Source organism: Mustelus asterias, chromosome 1, assembly GCF_964213995.1.
Source record: "Mustelus asterias chromosome 1, sMusAst1.hap1.1, whole genome shotgun sequence".
NCBI lineage: Eukaryota > Metazoa > Chordata > Chondrichthyes > Carcharhiniformes > Triakidae > Mustelus > Mustelus asterias.
The window spans coordinates 126,060,162-126,072,692 of NC_135801.1; positions in this window are offsets into that span (position 1 = coordinate 126,060,162).

Genomic DNA, 12,531 nt, shown 5'->3' on the forward strand with positions numbered 1-12,531 from the left:
ATCTCATCCAAATGACAGCACCTGCTTTAATCCTGTGCTAGAGTATCAGCCTAGGTTTTGTGTTAGCCAGGGGTTTGTACAGAAAGACTTCTGAAAGATGTCGATGGAAAGTAAGCATAGAAGGGAAAAAAACAGGAAAAACGGGGAAATAAGAACACTGGTCCAAACTGATCTTGTAAACCTTAAAATGGAACACCAGTGAACACGGGGAAATAAGATTAGTGGTCCGAACTGGTTTTTTCCCCCATTCATGAACAAGAAGTAGAAATATTCAGTCATAAAATGAGTGAATAGAATGCTGACAACCTTACAGAAGGAGTCTTGGGAACAAATTACTGTCTAAATTTGACCAGGGTATACGTCAGTGTACATGCCACAAAGTGTAACCTCATAATGTGTAAATTGGTTTGTGTTGAACCACTCTAACAATTAATAGAGGCTTTTCCTGTCTGCTAACAGGATCTGTCCATTCTTACTGCACAATGCATAAATCCTGATGGGCTGTACTTTGAAGCGTCAATTACCTGCAAATTAATGAGCATAGCAAGTATAATCCATGAATTTAAGCTCTGCCAATGCTTATGGAGGGAATTCATGCGGGTATAATGCTCTACGTTAATTCTGAAATCTACAATTCATAACAAGTGCAGAGAAATGGATTAGCAAAAAAGGATGATTTTTCAATGCAATAAACAAAATAGAATATTCAAGAGCCAAGAGAGTTAATTCCGCAATAAAATATTCTTAAAGGGAATTAATATGGTAAAGCAATGAAGGCATTCATAGGAAATAGAACACTGTGTTGACAGGCATCGAATAGGGAACCAACCCTAACTTAGAGCAGATATAGCTGATGCTGAAATCCTGTAAATTCTGAAGAACCCCTTTGGGTATCCATGACTAACATGTGCCTGCTTTAGAGAAAAATGTAAAATAGGTTGCCTAGGATGCATTAATTTCCAAGCACCGGTAATTTGAGTTTATCAGACACAGTTTAGCTAATTTGCAGGAGTGGTATTGGAAACTCAGCAATCAACTGGAATTATACTAAATTAACCTAATTATGGGATAGAGGGATCAGCTCTATAAGAAAAAAGTTAAAGGAACTGGAGTAGAGGCTTAAGTATAGGAATCTTATTGGAATAATCTGCCCCTCCTCAGAGTCAGACCTGCTCTTGTGCAATACGAATGCATTTTTATTTATTTGCCGAGTCACGCTTCTACCCCTAGTACAGCAGGGTGAATGCGGGTAATTTACTTCCTTTTAAATTGCATTGTTTAGAATCAAAAATTGATTTGATGAAGAAAAGTGACTTTGAGCTTCTTCCTTCAGGACACAACGTTTAATTTGCAATTCTAAAAATAAAACGATTATTTCTAGTGGGCAATGCTGTCAAGGCTTATTTATCCTGAAATTGTGCATCGAATTGGTTTGCTAGATTTCTGTGGACATTAAGTCTTCACGACATAGCATTTTTACACATACTAAATCGGCAAATAAATTTAAAATATTGCATTGATCTTAAATGTCCATCTGGCTATTTTCCTCATTGCATTTCCTGCATTGTTGATCTGGGAATTCATCCATCAGGGATTAGTGAGTAAAATATGTAGGGATATGAGGGAGGGCCTGGGTGGGTTTGTGGTCGGTGCAGACTCGATGGGCCGAATGGCCTCTTTCTGTACTGTAGGGTTTCTATGATTTCTATGATATTTATATGCAATAATAACATTAACAAAGTTAATAAAGCACTCAGTATGAATTGTGTTGTGCATTATTGTTTTATTATTGAGTATATCTATACACTATGTCCAAATCGCCAAGGGAGTTGTTGACCAACTTTGGAGGATCTATTACACAAAGGATACAATTCACACCCTGGACCAGTGGCTACACAATCCAAACAGCACATTGAAAAACTCAGTGCTGGCACATTAACAAACTGGAATTCAAGAGATAGCAAAAAAAATCTGAATATCAGCATTCAAAGCTGTGTGAAGAAGCCCTATTTGTTCTGAGTAAATAAAAGAGCCAAGCCGTCCTTCTGACTGTGCCCAGTCAACTGATTAATGTTGTACAAACGGTCATCAGATCTGGAAGGGTTAGTCATGAATATTTTACGTTTTGTTAGTATGGGGTTTTCTATATATTTCTGCAGCGGAGACTATCCCTCTTTGCTACCTTTGCAGAATGGAATCTGAAACATTTGAACTATTTGTAATTGTTAATGATATCTGAGTTTTAATTCAATATGTTATTTTTCTGCAAGGAGGTGGGTGATAAGGCAAAGAGACCTGAGGCTTTTTTCCATCCTTTCAGAGTGTTGGAGTAAAGCTCTCTGGTTTTTATAATGGTTTTTGCTTTTCTGTCAAATCAACGGGGATTTGCTGAGGTCATGAGACCAGATTAAGTGCTGAAGAATACCAGATTATCAGTCTGAAATCCGACTTTTAATTTAAAAAAAGATGTTTGTGTTCAGAAACATTAAAGGAGGAAAGTTATATTTGCATTGGGAAATAATGGTAGAAAACTGACTTTAGATTGTGACGGAGCTAAGTGATTTGCAATTATGCAGGAAGAGCTGTGTTTAAATCAAAAGAACCCTTCCGGAAGCCAAAGACATTAATAGCAGTAGAAGAAAGAGGAAGGGTAGCGTTTGATCCTCACTTTAACATGGTAAATGACAGGCATAATTGCAGCTCAAATAAAGCTGAAACCTATGGTAAATTTGAGAACAGTTGTGGTGGTGATGCAGCTGTAGTTATTTGTCCAGATTCATTATTAAGATTAATAGGCGGAAACAAAAGTTGTTTCCGAAACAATGTGGTTTTTTTACTGCTTCCTCATTTCTGAGCCTCCCTCATCATTGGCTTGATTTACACACAAAACCACATGAGGCTGTATGTGCTCAATATGCAACTGTATAGAACAGAAATTACAGCACTGACATCTTCTTCAGTATACCTAGCCCCTATTAAACAGATAAACAGGAGTACTAACCAGAGCAAAGGAACAGCTTACTACTTGACCTATTTGTGGGTGGCACAGTGGCACAGTGGTTAGCACTGCTGCCTCACAGCGTCAGGGACCCAAGTTTGATTCCTGGCTTAGGTCACTTATTGTACCTGAACAGGTGCTGAAGTGTGGCGACTAGGAGATTTTCACAGTAACTTCATTGCAGTGTTAATGTAAGCCTTACTGAAGAAGGGAAAGGGTTAATGTTTTTTTGTACTCAATGTATTTTGTACCTGAAGGGAAAGGGTTAATGTATTTTGTACCTAAAGGGTTGAACTTTGTACTTAGAATGTATCACAAGCATAACCCTTCATTGTGGCTAATTTCCCTCAGGTTTATACTGCTTTTGACATGAATAAAAGTTATTCTTGTTTGTACTGCTTCTGACATTAATACCAGTTAACTTTTATTTTTGTAACAATAGATAGTCAATGTAAATGTGAATGTGTTTGTGAAGTCTTACCTTTCCTACAAGTTTGTGTGTGGTTTGCGGAAGACAGGCGATTCCATGGTGTGGATCGCGATATCAGCCGTTTGAAGAGGAACTCCCACTGAGGCAGTTGGAAGAGCGTTGGAACTTCCAAAGGAAAACCGCGGGAAGAACAGGAAACAGAAGACCTGCGCTTCGTGTGCTGAGGATGCCAGATACACTGGTTTATGGTCAAGAAGCTATCAATGTATTTTTTGTAGTTGGTCTGGAAGCTTGCTTCGTGACCAGCAGTTGTAAGTTGTATTTCCGAGTCGTGACTGGTCTGGGGTTGATTCGTGACCAGTATTAGAAGCCATGCTGTATATATATCCCCACTTTTCTGTGTTCAGAGAGAACTTTGACTTCCGCTTTCAAGGGGTCCAAGTCCTCCCGCAAGCTTGTGAGAATAAAGCCTGACTGTATTTTGACTCAGACTACAGAGGTATTTTTACCTACTTCACTAACTTGTGACAAATAAATAAACTTTTTTTCCATTTCATCTATGTCGGTGTAGTTATGTTGTTATTCGTGTGGCACTACCACCATGCTAATTGGGATAGATTGCAAAACATCTAGCAACTCAAGACTGAGCAACCATCAGGCCCCGTGGGCCATCAGCAGCAGCAGGATTGTATCAGCCAGAATCTATAACCTCATGGCCCAGCATATTCCCCCACTCGACCATTACCAGCAAGTCGGGGGTCAATCCTGATTCAATGAAGAGTGCAGGAAGACATGCCAGGAGCATAAGAACATAAGAACTAGGAGCAGGAGTAGGCCATCTGGCCCCTCGAGCCCGCTCCGCCATTCAATAAGATCATGGCTGATCTTTTTGTGGACTCAGCTCCACTTACCCACCTGCTCACCATAATCCTTAATTCCTTTACTGTTCAAAAATTTATCTATCCTTGCCTTAAAAACATTCAATGAGGTAGCCTCAACTGCTTCACTGGGCAGGGAATTCCACAGATTCACAACCCTTTGTGTGAGGAAGTTCCTCCTCAAATCTGCTTCCCCTTATTTTGAGGCCATGCCCCCTAGTTCTAGTTTCACCTGCCAGTGGAAACAACTTCCCTGCTTCTATCTTTCCTATTCCCTTCATAATCTTATATATTTTTATAATATCTCCCCTCATTCTTCTGAATTCCAATGAGTATAGCCCCACTCTACTCAGTCTCTCCTCATAAGCCAACCCTCTCAATTCCGGAATCAACCTAGTGAATCTCCTCTGCACCCCCTCCAGTGCCAGTATATCCTTTCTCAAGTAAGGGGACCAAAACTTACACAGTACTCCAGGTGTGGCCTCACCAGCACCTTATACAGCTGCAACATAACCTTGCTGTTTTTAAACTCCCTCCCTCTAGCAATGAAGGACAAAATTCCATTTGCCTTCTTAATTACCTGCTGCATCTGCAAACCAACTCCTTGATTCTTGCACAAGGACACCCAGGTCCCTTTGCACAGCAGCATGCTGCAATTTTTTACTATTTAAGTAATAATCCATTTTGCTGTTATTCCTACCAAAATGGATGACCTCACATTTACCAACATTGTACTCCATCTGCCAGACCCTTGCCCACTCGCTTCGATTATCTGCAGACCTTCAGCATCCTCTGCACACTTTGCTCTGCCACTCATCTTAGTGTCATCTGCGAATTGTGACACAGTACACTTGATCCCCAATTCCAAATCATCTATGTAAATCGTAAACAATTACGGTCCCAACACTGATCCCTGAGGCACAGCACTAGTCACTGATCGTCCAACCAGAAAAACACCCATTTACCCCCAAAACATCCATTTATCCCCAGCACCAGGCATATCTAAAAATGAGGTGTCAGACTGGTAAAGCTACAACATAGGACCACTTGCATAAGTAGCAAGCGATAGACAGAGTTAAGCGATCCCACAACCAACAGATCAGCTCTAAGGTCAGCAACCATGAATACTAGTGGACAATTAAACAACTCATTGAAGGAGGAGGCTCCACAAATATCCCCATCCTCAGCACATAAGGCTATGGTACCGAAGAATTATGCTCCAGAACTTGCCTGGTTAAATGCTGAGAATCCTGAGGTGAGTAACTCACCTCCTGACTCTCCAAAGGCTGTCCACAATCTACAAGGCACAAATGAGGAGTGTGATGGAATACGCAGCCCCTGCCTGGATGAGTGCAGCTCCAGCAACTTGACACCATTCAGGACAAAGCAGCCCACTTGATTGGCACCCCATCCACAAACATTCACTCCCTGCACTACACAATGGCAGCAGTATGTACCATCTACAAGAAGTACTACAGAATTCACCAAAGAACAGCATCTTCCAAACCCACTACCACTACCCTCTAGAAGGACAAAGGCAGCAGATATATGGGAACACCATCCCTCCAAGTCACTCACCACCCTGACTTGGAAATATAGCGCCGTTCCTTCACTGTTGCTGGGTCAAAATCCTGGAACTCATTCCCTAAAAGCACTGAAAATGTACCTACACCACATGGACTGCAGTGGTTCAAGAAGGCACCTTCTCAAGGGCAATTAGGTATGGGCAATAAATGCTGGCCTAGCCAGCAAAACCCACATCCCTGAATTAATTTAAAAATTACAATGTCCCTTGTCTGGTATTCAGCATTAAATGGCTCAGCTTTGCTGCCCTGGAGGACACTTATTTTGGAGACAGTCCAGTCTGAAAGTGAATCAGACAATGAGGTAATTTTTGATGTAATGTCTCTAGCAGGTAATTTCTACAACTGAGAGTGTACATTGAACTACACTGAATGTGACACCTAATTTTTCAATTTGAGCCAATGGTCATAAATTCTTGCACAGTACGCACCCAAGACTTTGTATGAGTTCTTAGCTAGAAGCCTAAGTTTGGAAATGATCCCATTCACTCTTTGCACAATGGCTTTTAAAAGGCCAATTTTCCTAACATGAGCATCCCAGGGGTATCTGTACCAAAGGTAAAGTGCATTAGAAATATAAACAAAGACACAGAGAACAGAACCTTATTGACATTGTTTTTAAATGTAGGCCGGGATCATTTTAGTGACTGGTTTCCCACCATATGTCCATATTCATGCCCAAAACTGTCAGTTATCTATCTCCACCATCCCTCTGTCACCCTCAAGCCTCCATCGAACCACCCCTGACCCAGTGTCAGTTCAGCTTGACCTTTCATCTCACACCCTCAATCCTTACTCCCTCACCCTCAACTTTCCTGGTGTGAACTTGAAACCCCCTCCATCATCATTGAACTGCCCTCAGTGGCCATAAACTCATCCTCAGAAACCCGTGACCTGTCCTCCATCAAGTTAAATTTCTGTTCATTGAATGTGGACCTTCTCTGTGTCATACAGGTGACTCCCTTACACAAACCGAACCCAGAAAGGATGGACTCTGCCCTATAGGCCAGGCCTTGGTCAAGTCAAACAGCTTCCCAATCCATCCACAATCCCCTAACATGCCTGAGTTTTTCTATACTGCAGTAGATTCCCTGATCCTCTTTAACCCTTCTCTTGCCCTTCTTGTGCTATTTAATGCCCCGACCACCCCCACTCTGAGGTCACCATTGCAGATGTCAGAGTAGCCTTCTCAAAGGTCAACCCACGGAAAACGACTGGCCCAGATGGGTACCCGGACGAGCACTCAGACCCTACGTGGATCAGCTGGCGCGGGTATTCGCAGACATCTTAAACGTCTCTTTACAACAATCTGAGGTCCCTATCTGCTTCAAGAAGATGACCATCATCCCAGTACCAAAGAAAAGCCAGGCAGCGGGCCTTAATGACTATCGTCCGGTGGCTCTGACACCCATTATTATGAAATGCTTCGAAAGGTTAGTCATCGCACAAATTAATTCCAGCCTTCCAGATTGATGCCATCTCCCTGGCCCTGCACTCAACCCTGGAACATCTAGATAACAAAGACACCCATGTCAGACTCCTATTCATCGACTACAGCTCAGTCTTCAACATCATTATTCCTATGAAACCCATCTTCAAACTCCATGGCCTGGGCCTCGGCTCCTCCCTTTGAGACTGGATCCTAGAATTCCTAACCCATAAACCACAATCAGTAAAGATAGGCAACAACACTCCCTCCACGATCATCCTCAACACTGGCGCCCCACAAGGCTGTGTTCCCAGCCCTTACTATACTCCTTATACACCGATGACTGTGTGGCCAAATTCCCCTCCAACTCGATTTTCAAGTTTGCTGATGACACCACCGCAGTGGGTCGGATCTCAAACAATGACGAGACAGAGTACAAGAATGAGATAGGGAATCTGGTGAACTGATGTGGCGACAGTAATCTCTCCCTCAATGTCAACAAAACGAAGGAGATTGTCAGTGACTTCAGGAAGCGTAAAGGAGAACATGCCCCTGTCTACATCAACAGGGATGAAGTAGAAATGGTCAAAAGCTTCAGGTTTTTAGGTGTCCAAATCACCAACAACCTGTCCTGGTCCCCCCATACCGACACTATAGTTAAGAAAGCCCACCAATGCCTCGACTTTCTCAGAAGACTCATGAAATTTGGCATGTCAGCTACGACTTTCACCAACCTTTACAGATGCACCATAGAAAGCATTCTTTCTGGTTGTATCACAGCTTGGTATGGCTCCTGCTCTACCCAAGACCGCAAGGAACTACAAAAGGTTGTGAATATAGTCCAATCCATCACGCAAACCAGCCTCCCATCCATTGACTCTGTCTACACTTCCCATTGTCTCGGCTAAGCAGCCAGCATAATTAAGGACCCCACACAACCCAGACATTCTCTCTTCCACCTTCTTCCTTCGAGAAAAAGATACAAAAGTCTGAGGTCACATACCAACCGACTCAAGAACAGCTTCTTCCCTGCTTCCTCTACACCCAAGCTATGAGAAAGAAACAATACTTTTCACTGTATACTAATGCATGTGACAATAATAAATCAAATTCAATCACACCTGAGCGGCTGGAAGTGTGGTAAATATGAGATTCTCTGTTAAGATGCATTCACTGACCTTTACTGCCCAGGTGAGCTGAATAAACTTCTCACAGCACTACTACCATGTTCTTGAGACCCGATTTGCTTGTCACCAGTTCTTATTCCCTACGGAGGATGTTCCTTGAGGACCTGCTGGCCACAGGTGGAAACATGGCATCTCTCCTCCACTCAATGCCCGTGACTAAGGCCTCTAGCAATGCATCCTATCTACGCCCTAGTGCTACAGTTCCCTTCTCTACAATTGCAGCACTGCCAATCAGCGGCAGCCTCCTTCCATTCAGTGCAACTGCCCTTTAAGATGGATGGGCTCCCTTTAAGAACCGGGGGCTAGCTCGCCTTGCACACTGTTAGGTACCCTTTTGAACATGCAGCCAGTCAGCAGCTTGAGTTGCACCAGGCTGCATACTAAAATCATTCAACTGAGATGACAGTACAAAGTTTAACATGCTAAAAAGCTCCAGGAGTTAGCTGTAAAGGAACGGAGCTTTATTGCGCTAAATAAAGTAAAGCCAAACCACAAACCTGTGGTGAACAAAAACAAATGTGTTATGGATAAAGAAATTGACAAGTTGCAGAAAAAAGTTTTGGATTGAGGGAGAGTAGATTTTAACAAAATTGGGCAGGATCTGGCCAAAGTAGACTGGAACGAGTTACTTGTGGGGAAATCTACAGAGGAGCAGTGGGGGTGTTCAAAGATGAAATGAGAAGGGTACAGGCCCAACATGTTCCCTCGAGGGTAATAGGAAGGTGTAACAAACCCAGAGAATCATGGGTGACCAGAGACATTCAGGATACAATGAGAAGGAAAAGAAAGGCTTTTAACAAGTATAGGGGGAGTAAGTCTGAGGCATTAGTGGAGTACAGAAAGTGCATGATGGAGCTTAAGAAATCAATTAGGAGAGCAAAGAGGGGATATGTGGAGTAACTACCAATCACCAGGGAGCTCATATTCTACAAGTTCTGAAGGGAGATCAATCAGTGATTCCCCATGCAAGTCCTGGGGTTATCACACAGGCTGCCTGCCTCATCAGGAACAGGCACAGGCAGACTGCAAATAGTGACAGCCATACCAGCCCCCTACCCTACTTCCCCCGCCAGCAACCACCACCACTGTGTCTGAAATGAGTGTGGATGCACTTTTCGCCCTTGGTCTATTTTCCTTTGGACATTATTATTGTGGCCTCCATTCCGTGATTAGGATCAGAATACTGCTAGCAATGCACTTCTAGCCTTGCTTTGCTGTTTCCTGTCCTGATTTAATTTTTATAAGGACATGAGCCTTGCCCAGTTAAGTACTGTGCTGAATACCTATGGGCATTTTCAATATTTACTGATGTGACTTATCTCAAATTAAAGTTTGCTTTAAGATTGTATTGTATATGCACAGCTTCAGGCCGTTGAATTCAAAGATTGGATTATCTGTGGCACTGATGCATGGTTCTTTGGAGTGTTTGTCAGGCACACAGTCTGCAGGGGGAAATATTAACCTCTTTAGTTATTATTACAGTTTAAGGATTTTATAAAACCATTTGCTCTTTCAAAGTCTCATCGCTGCATTTATAAGCAAACCTTGTCCCCAAAATGCAGAAGGCTGCAACTTTTTCTATTCTCTGAACTAACTATGTAATGTACCCCTGAGAAGAGACCCAGTTCTACTCATCTGTTTATTCGATTAAACATCATCCTTTGCTAAAGCTATCAAATTCTCTTTGAAATGACAGATGTTACCATACAGGACAGATGTTACCATACAGACCAGATGATTTGTCAGCCGTGGCTCTGTAGGTAGCACTCTCATCACTGAATCAGCTGGGTCAGCACTGCTGCCTCACAGGGTCAGCCTCGGTTCACTGTCTGCGTGGAGTCCTCGGGTCATTATCTGTGTGGCGTTTGCACGTTCTCCCCATGTCTGCGTGGGCTTCCTCCGGGTGTTCCGGTTTCCTCCCACACTCCAAGGATGTGTGGGTTAGGTTGATTGGCCATGCTAAATTGCCCCTTAGTTAGAGGGATTAGTAGGGTAAATACGTGGGGTTATGGGGATAGGGCCTGGGTGGGATTGTGGTCGGCGCTGGCTCGATAGGCTGATTGGCCTCCTTTTGCACTGTACAGATTCTGGGAACTCCTAGGTAAGTTCTGATCCTGAAATGTTGTTAGGTTGATGGTAGAAGTCTCATTCTAAAGACTTAGGCACACAGTCCAGACAGACACCAAAGTGCCACACTAAGGAAGTTACTGTTAGTGCTAATATTTTTGATATGAGACATTAAACTGAAGTCCCCTTCTACCCTCTCAGACAAACAGAAAATATATCACAGCACAGAAGAGCAGGGGAGTTCTCCTGGACAACAGTTATCTCTTAATCAAGGCTGACGAAAAACAAATGGTGGTGTAGTTGTAACGTGACTGCTCCAGAAGCCCAAACTGACACTATGGGTTCATGAGTTCAAACCTCACCAGGGCAGCTGGTGGAATTTAAATTCAACTAATAAATCTGGAATATGAAGTTAATCTCACCAATGACAACTATCATCAATTCTTATATTAAAAATCCATTTGGCTCACTGATGTTCTTTAGGGGAGGATACCTGCATTCTAGTCTGGCCTACATGTGACCATGCTAATGGTATTTGCTACCAAATAAACCTGTTGGACTTTAACCTGGTGTTGTTAAAACTGTTACTACATGTGACCCACAGCCCTCTGAAATGGCCTAGCAAGCCAATCACATCAAGGGTAATTAGGATCAGGTAACAAATGCTGGCCTTGCCAGTGCCACATCCCATGAAAGAATTTCTATTTGTGGAGGTTTGCTATGTGGAAATTGGCAGTGGTGTCCATGGTTTCTTCCCACAGTCCGGAAGATGTGCTGGTTAGGTGCATTGGCCATGCTAAATTCTCCCTCAGTTTACCCGAACAGGTGCCGGAGTGGCAACTAGGGGATTTTCACAGTAACTTCATTGCAGTGTTAATGTAAGCTTACTTGTGACTAATAAGTGAACTTACTTACTTATGTCACAATAGTAACTACACTTCAAAGGTATTTAATTGACTGCAAAGTACTTTGGGAACATATTGAAGTCATGAAAGATGCTAAATAATTTTCTTTCGTACAGTTGTTTTATTTACAACTATTTTTTATACCTTTAAACTCACCACTCAGACTCTCCGGGAAATATTTTCCTTGGCTCTGAGGTAAGAAGTGGTGCAATAGTGTCTTGAAAATGACAGAGGAAAATTGGTCCGTTCTACTCTTACACCCTTTGGGGTAGATTTGGGTAATTGAGGAGCCAACACATTTCAGGTAGTATTATCCTTTAAGATGCAAATCGGGCTGATTTGGCATTTGTTAGGACAAAGATTTCTATTTGAGGAAACAATTGGAGTGGTTGTGGCCACTCTGCTCAGTGTTAGCTAGTGGCACAACTGAGGAGGATCAAGAAGTTAAATTCAAATTTTTGGGATCAGGAGAAGTAGGAGTGTCCATTGAGTCCGCTTGGTCGATGGAGTGGAGGCCCTGATCCACTTTCAGGTTTAGCCCTCTTCAGAATATAATTATTGGCTGGGACTTTCTGGCCTGTCCCGCTGATGGGATCTTCTGGTCTTGCAAAGGCCCGCCCCAAACAGCGGGTTTCCCGGTGGCACGGCCAGCCCGAACAACACAAATGGGCATTGACTTCGACAGAACTGGAAGATCCCACTGGTACCCAATGGCAAACTGCCTCTGTTACTGGAAAATTTCAGCCAATGAGATATCCAGTGTTCAACAAGCACTTGCAGGCAGTTCACTGGACTTAGGGCTGAAAATCTAGCGGCCACACATTGACTGCAACAGGCCACAACATGTTTGTGAGGAGAAGCTTGGCCTCTTGGCCTCACAAAAGATCCCCTGAGAAATATCCCAGCCTGGGTTTGGAACCTGCTCCTGGGGTCCTCTTTAATAACGATCGGTTAGGCCACTCACCGGCTGTTGTACTTGAAAATTGTAAATGGGGTCCTGTGCCCAGCACTGAACCCTGATTTGTATCTGTAAGCAGCGTCCTGGCTGTTTCAC